Raw genomic sequence first — 8,823 nt, 5'->3', positions numbered from 1 at the left:
GTATAATAAAAATTGGTACAACCTTAATCTGCTCTGTTTCTCTTCTTATTTAATCAGTCACCAAATAAACCATTGATTCAGCTACGTTCTATATCAAATCACCACCATCCTAGATAAGAGGGGTTAGGGATTCCAAAAAAAGATACTGCTACTGGGCCATGATCTGGAATAACTCCATAGCAATACTATCTTGCGACGAGTATTAGAAATATAATATCAGCATTATAGCCTCTCCAATGAGGGTCTAAAAAAATAATATATCTATCTGAACTGAAATATGGACAAGAAAAGGATTTATTAACTCACCTCTGAATTGAGACCCACTTTGGAAACACGTCTTAACGGTTGGACGGTCTTAACAGAAAAGAGCGAAGCGCTGTCATGGCGCCTGAATCTGGAAATTGGGCGTGAGTGACAAGTTGAAAAATATGCTCATCTACCGGATATATTTGGGAATTACAGAAGAATCCTTGAGTCGGCTACAGGTAGGTACTTGACAGATAGATGGGGCTATTAGTTTTATTTAAAAAAAATTATTGAAATTTATAATGATTTTCTTTTATCTTTTGAAACGGTTACACAGCCCTCCCCACGATTTCAACTGGGTACCAGCGTGGAATCGGACTAGGCATGGTGGCACACCATACTAACCTTTTCAAAAGTGGAAATAGATATACGGAGAGGTAAGACAAACAGAATGGACAAATGTAGCTACAATCTGGACTCACAGAATCCTTCTTTCACAACTCACGTGGGAACAACTCAAAGATTTCAGAACAAAGCGAAACAGAACGCATAGAAATGACTCAACTATAAAAATGTAAACAAAAAAAAATTGCATTCTCACTCTCAAAATGCATAGGGTATTTCACCTATAACCAATATCATGAACAAAGCGGAATAAAACAAAACATATCTACAAATCATTATTTGAGACCAAATGCTCGCATTCAATCGAAACAATATAATTAAGATATTATTATTTGAAATTTCATAAGTAATATAAAGCAAAACATACTAGTGTTGTCACCAAGATACAAAACAGATAATTTACTGCGTAGTCGTTATGAGACCTAACACAATAAAACACAAAAAAAAATAATGTTATCGTTTGTTCGGAAGCGTAGAGTCTTTCATCTATGACTTAATCCACGAATAACATAAGAATAATAATACAATCGTATCATTAACGCCATAAGATACAAAATACAAATGTGTCATCGTTTGTTCGGAAGCATAGAGTCTTTCATCTATGACTTAATCCACGAATAACATAAGGTAATAACGCAGCGCGTCATTATAGACACATTTAGAAATACACAAATAAAAGGAAAGAGTTACTAATAGTTCAAAATTGGGTACATTAAAGTTCTACAAAGACAAGCCTTAATAAGTTTACTGGGAGAGGCAGACATCAGAATTTCTGTAAGACACATCTATAGAAACAAAAAAAGCTGATGTTTAGTTATTAGTATGACAACTAGAATTTGTGATAACTAACGTGTATCATCCGCCTATAATAGGGACAACATCGGTAGGTCAACTTCGGGTAGGGTCAACTTCGGGTAGGGTCTAAATAATTCTAGATTACATAACTAAACAGGTATTGGAGAACTAAAAAAAGTTTCCTGACGCGGGAGGCTGTTATTCTAGATTTATTACTGAAATACAATTATGAATGGCTTATCATTCCGACGAGTCAACTAGCGGGAATCCGCTTACTTCATCCCTAGCCTTCCTCAGTGTCTGGCCATTCAGAATATAGGATGTTAGACAGCAATAATCTTTTCAAACATTATTTTGGGGGGTTTCGAATAGAGAGTCGAAATTCGAAGGTCTTCACACTAAGAGTAAAACTTAGGCAAATGAACAGATACTATAATGAACTATCATTGGTAACTAGACAGAGGAATCTTGATATCTTTGGTATGGATACCAAAAAAAATTACTTGGATTTATAAATCCGTAAAATAAGATAAATTGAATTTTGTATCCACTTGAAGACAACTAAAGGTATGTACAATTTATTGTAATATAAACTAACATAAGCATAAAAATATCACATTCTACCAAGGTATTCTAAAAATAAAATGAGATTAAATTTTGCAAACACCCTTAAAATCAATATAGGTTCTTGGTCGGGGTAGCATAAACTTAAGATCTCGATCAATACAAACTAGAGAGAAAATAATACCGAAGTAGAATAAGATAAGATAAAAATAAAATTTATGTCTAAAAGAAATACGACATATATACATATATATAGACATATTGAACACAATAAATGATCAATATTATAATAATAAAAAGTAAAACAGTTCAACGAACTGGGGTGCGAGCCAAACTGAGTTGCTCTGGAGATCGACGTGCGGAGTCTCCTACACTACTTCCAGAGGCTCGTCTCTTTGCGACAACATCTGAGATACACAAAATTATTAATTGGAATAGGGATAGGTCCACTAATCCACTTGACTATAGCAGGATGCTCCCTGACTAATAGTCAACACCACCGACATAAAACAAGGGTTGTCGAGACAGCTCAAAAAAAAATTGAAACGTGTCAACTTCCTGAAGGGAAAGAAGCACTAAGGGACAGATTTGCCGAAGCAAAGTGGTATTCAATGTACTAAGTACTAGGGTATCAGTGCTGTACTGACCCCACGCCAAAAAAATTTGGAAAGGAAACGAATCCTCTCCAGGATAAAGTTCGCGTTAGCGCAACTCTTCCTGTACACGGGCCACGGAGGGGTTGAATAGTCGCTGGAGAAGGTAGCAAAGATTAAGTACGCAAGGCGCAAAGGGAATCAACTAAAAAATTAAAAATTAAGAATGGACTGAACATTTTAGAAGAAAGGTATTAAAAATTTAAGAAAATCGATTTATTCGTTTTCAGACAAATCTAAATTATCTGTCGAAACACTGACTGGTTGATAAGCTTTTAGGTCTAAATAAAACAATAAAAAATAAACAAAAATCACGACATATTTACATGCAAAATTAAACTGGATGCTCGATTTGATGAATCGACATCAGGTACAGTTCGTTGGCTATTAGGCACAACGACCAATGGCAGATTTCTATAAATATGGCTCTAACCTAACCAAAAGTGTGGAACAGATCAGTGTTAAAGTTTCTGGGAGCGAAAAGAGGGATGCTTCCAGCTCAACAAAGGCGGGTGGCCAACTAAGTAGTCTTAGCAAGCTTCGCTATGGTTATCCACTAGGTAGACAACCTAAATGGCATCAAACAATAATAAAGTTGACTATGACAGTCAAGCAATTAATGAATTTCCAACCACTGGTTGAAAATTGAACTAACGCAAAAGAAGAAAGACAGGATGGCCAATAGTTCCATAAGAATATCCTCTGGGATTGATCACAGTGGAAAATTTCCAAGCAAGAAGACTTCCAGAAGGACAAAAGAAGAAAATAAATCCAAACCGTTAATACACAATCTTGGAGAAGAAGAAAGAAAATGGGTTTATGGCATACAAACCATAATCGATACACAAACAGTTTAGTCTAAAACTGTTGTTTCCAAAAGAAACAAAAAAAAATCATAAGAGTCTTTCACGAAACAAAAACTTACGAAAAGACTTGAAAGGAACGGAAGAATTATTACAATCTTCCAAAGAAATAGAAAAATATTACAGTCCATCGTCAATAATAAAAAATCGTGATGTTGGATGTAACACACCACAACAATAAAAAAGTTGAACAGTAAAACATTTTTGACACCTAATTGAATCCAATATGGTCGTCATACAAATCACAAAGAAATGTTTACCGTTATTTAGCAGAATTCTAACAGAGTCAAAATAATATAAACTTTTAATTCTCAGTGGGTCATTTAACGGTAGTACCAGAACTATCTCAATTGTTAAACAAACGTGGTCTTAACGTCGACATAAAGATAAAAGATAAATTCACAATAGGCGGCAGCGGGTTGTTTCACCTCTGTACATACAAAGAGTCACAATAGACAACAGCAAACTACTTCAACCTCACTTGTACCATATCGTGAACACAAGATAATAAATGAAAGCTTTTGAGCCTTAGCCAAAAGTCTCAAAGCAAAAAGGTATATGTGGTCTAATAAACTATTAGAACACCGCAAAAATGTCAACGACAAAAAAAGAAAGCTGCTGGATATACAACAGTCTGACATCACACAAATAACTCAAGATACAATAATACAGGTCACGTGCCTGTACGTCCTACAGGACATCTCGAGAAAAAAAAAGGTAAAACCACAAAATAAAAATAAGTTCCAGTACCAAAAACATACTTCTACTACATCTGACCACACAAAGACATAAAATTAACATAACAGAAGGAGAATAACAATATTTCCGCTCTATATTCTCAACAAAGACGCCTTAGGCAGAGAGAAACGAAGTCATATCATTACTTCCTTATACATTCAAAACAAAAGAACCATGGACTGTAAAATATAGAAAGCATTTTCCTTTTCAGGAAATAAAATTTTCTTTTCAAAGTACGAAAAAGTTAAAAACTATGAAAAAATAAATTTTTAAAATAAACGAAAACAAATTAAAAAGAAAATTTAACAGAAAACAGACTAGACATTAAAAAAACATCCTAACATCAAAGAACTCAACTTCAAATCCTCGAAAAAAGAATATTTCGCGTAAGTATTCTACACAAAACCAGATAACACATTTTAAAATTAGGTAGGTCGGGACAGCCTGTATATAGGTATAATTCCCAACTGTTTGCCGTAAATAGAAACCATGAATCAAGGTCAAGAAATAAAATTCACTTAATTGATTTTTCAAATAACGAACGCTAAAAGCCATTTCGTTTATTTAAAATAAACACATTGAGGAATATAATTATTATGGTTCCTATAAACAAATAAGACTGAACTGCAAAGAAAGCCATCGTTTAGATACGAATTAATTTATGGACATAAACAAAATTTCTCTAACATGGAATGTTTATTATAGACGAGTCTGTAAATACACAAATTAATATCGTTCGCATTAAGAATACCGACAAAAAGAAATTAAGCAGTGAATGTTTACATCACATCATTCCAAATACGTTTTATTTTGATCTCAGAAAATAGACGGAAATATTTCTACGTAATTTTACGAAGATTAAAAACGAATACATATAAATACTTTGCAAAAAATTCTAAAATAGTAGCAGTGTTGATTTAATGAAAAATTGGATAAAACAAATACACAATTTAACCAAAAAAATGGTTCAAAACATACAGACCTAATTAACCACATATACAGGGGGGTACAAAACAACTAATAATATTAAAAAAAACTCTGAAGATACAGGAATATTCAAAAGCCCCACACGCTGGGCGACATTTATGTAACACTGCCGTGCTACAATAATATTACAAGGCCTGAATCGCTCACTGTCGGAAGAGAATTGGGCGGGGTTTTCATAAACATATAGAAACTATATCGTATTTTAAATCCAAGCACAATTAGATAATATGAAGTTATAATTTATTATTGGACGCCACCCCTGGTTTATTCTCGCAGGGGAAGAGCAAAAAAAATTAAGATTTATTGAAAGTTCACAAGAAAACTATTCTTTATTATTTCTTAGTAATGAACAAAAAGAAAACATTAAAAGTTACGTCATCCCAAAGGGATTCCAAAATATTATTTTATGTTAACATTATCATAAACAAAAAATCTTTGTATCGTATTAAATTAAGAATTGGTTATAAAGAAAATGAATGGATATATATATTAACCCCAAATTTCGAAATTTGTTTACATTGAAAATAATATAGTTATTTATCAACTAGGAACAATGAAGAAAATAAACCTTTAAATTAAATTAGAACACTTCACTATATTTTCATTTTTTTTTTGAGTTCATAATCATTTCTGTTGTCTTGAAAGTAGGTATAATAAAAATTGGTACAACCTTAATCTGCTCTGTTTCTCTTCTTATTTAATCAGTCACCAAATAAACCATTGATTCAGCTACGTTCTATATCAAATCACCACCATCCTAGATAAGAGGGGTTAGGGATTCCAAAAAAAGATACTGCTACTGGGCCATGATCTGGAATAACTCCATAGCAATACTATCTTGCGACGAGTATTAGAAATATAATATCAGCATTATAGCCTCTCCAATGAGGGTCTAAAAAAATAATATATCTATCTGAACTGAAATATGGACAAGAAAAGGATTTATTAACTCACCTCTGAATTGAGACCCACTTTGGAAACACGTCTTAACGGTTGGACGGTCTTAACAGAAAAGAGCGAAGCGCTGTCATGGCGCCTGAATCTGGAAATTGGGCGTGAGTGACAAGTTGAAAAATATGCTCATCTACCGGATATATTTGGGAATTACAGAAGAATCCTTGAGTCGGCTACAGGTAGGTACTTGACAGATAGATGGGGCTATTAGTTTTATTTAAAAAAAATTATTGAAATTTATAATGATTTTCTTTTATCTTTTGAAACGGTTACAAAAGAGACACCTAGAAGTAAGTCTGAAGAAAACAGAAGGGACAAGTATTAATCGAATAACCATCTTTAATAAAATCGAGGTCAAGACATTTTATTCGAATATTGCTTTAATATCAGGTAAATTTGAATTTCCTGCAGATCAAATGTATAACGTTGACGAGACTGGCCTAATGACGATGCAAAAACCTTCTAAAATTTTGGGCCCAAAGGGACAGAAATAAATAGGTTCTGCAATCTCGTTGGAAAGTTCTGCGACTGGATGATACATTCCAATGATGTCCTGATCCTTTTCCAGGAAGAGGATCAATGTTCAACTTCAAAATATTGGCCCAATCGGTGCAGTATATCACTGCTCCCACAATGACTGGATAAATAACGAGCTGTTTTACGAGTGGTTAAAGCACTTTAAATATCAGGTCAATTCTAATTCACATTCCCCTGTTTTATTAATACTTGACAATCACAAAAGTCATATTTCAATGAAGACAATATATTCATTTTGTAAAGCTAATTCAATTCACCTCATATTCATACCTCCGCACACTTCCCATAGGCTACAGCCCCTTGACCTTTAATTTTTTAGCTATCTTAAGAGAGCACCTAATAAAGAATGTGAATTATATCTCAGAGCACATCCACATCAGAGAATAACTAACTTTCAGTTAGCTGAGACTTTTAACACAGCCTATCTAAAAGTTGCTACAATGAAGAGAGGGATTGCTGGCTTTAAATCTGCTGTTATTTATCCTTTCGACCCATATAAATCTTAAGATGATTTTTTTGCCTGCATAGAGTATCCGATACCGGGCAACTGGAATATCAAGTTATAAATAAGAAAAGTCCCACAAGTAAATTCTGGAGTGGATCTAATTCCTGGAGTATCAAAAGCCAATGTTTCTTTTTTGAATTTATTACCACTATTAAAAGCCCACACAATCTCAAAAAAAATTAAAACGTGTACAAAGAAACGATCTGAAATCTTAACATCCACACCGATGAAGAATATTCTCGAAGAAGCTGAAAGGAAAGAGAGAAATGTGAAGAAGGTATCTACTACAAAAAGAAAAACTGTTTGGCAAAGAGGCCAAAGATCAATTCATGTTCTTTCTTTCTTTCTCCCCTTCCTTTTACCCTAATAGGGTGTCGGATTTGGGCTAGCTATTTTAATTTCCATTTACCCACCTCTTCCATTCTTTTCTGTTTCCTGCCATTATTTTCAGTTCCTCGAGTGATTTTTTAAGTTTTCCCGCCTCTACTACTTGCTGTATCCATTTTTTTCTTGGTCTGCCTCTTTTTCTTTTTCCGATGTTTTTTGCTTCATAAATTTTTCTTGTTATTCTATTGGATTGCATCCTCATCATATGCCCATACCAGTTCATTTGTCTCTTTGCTATTTTGTTCATTATCGGTTCCTGGTTTGCCATTCTCCTAATAGTCTCGTTGCTTAATCTATCCCATTTTGTCTTTCCAACTATCCTTCTTAGATGTCTCATCTCCATTGCGTTTATCCTGCTCTTATGTTTTTCCAGAATTGTCCAGTTTTCACTTGCATAGAGCACAGTCGGTATCACTATTGTGTTATATATTTTTATTCTTGTTTCTCGTGCAAGTTCTCTTTTTCCCATTATTGGGGCTAACGCATAATATAACTTGTTTGATTTCTTTGCTCTATTTGTTATTTCCCAGTCTATTTTTCCATCATTAGTTATTATACTTCCCAGGTATTCGTAAGTTGTTACTATTTCCAATTCTGAGTTTTTACATTTTATCTTTATTTGATTATCTTCCTTATCTCCTTTGCCGCTGATTATCATTATCTTACTTTTTTCCTCGTTTATCTCCATTTTAAGTTCTTCTATTTGTTCTACCCATATATCCATTAGTTTCTGCATTTTATTCTCGGAATCTGCTATTAGTACTATGTCGTCTGCATACATTAAGGACTCTATTGTTACCGGTTCAATCCATGTTAAGAAGATTAAATTTTAAGAAAGTGAAACGAAGAAAGAGATCTGTGATGATGATGAACTACACGATGTAGATCCGACTAGCCCAGAGAACATCTGCCTGATCTGTGGAGAATTGGGAAAGGGTAGAGCATTGTGGTATCAATGTGCATCTTGTTTAGGTTGGGCCACGCCTCTTGCACTGCGAGAGAAAGTTTGAAGCACTATATTATGTGACATGTGTGTTGAATAAATACTTTTGAAAATGTTTTGATCCCTCCAACACAATAAGGTCCTTTTTTTTTAATTTTACAGTTATGTCATTATACTTCCAGAACAGCGATATGGACTAAGTACCAAGAATGTTAGTTGAAAATACTGTATCCGACTAACCCAGAG

The sequence above is a fragment of the Diabrotica undecimpunctata genome, chromosome 2, assembly GCF_040954645.1.
Source record: "Diabrotica undecimpunctata isolate CICGRU chromosome 2, icDiaUnde3, whole genome shotgun sequence".
NCBI classification, from domain to species: domain Eukaryota; kingdom Metazoa; phylum Arthropoda; class Insecta; order Coleoptera; family Chrysomelidae; genus Diabrotica; species Diabrotica undecimpunctata.
This window is presented reverse-complemented; position numbering follows the sequence as displayed.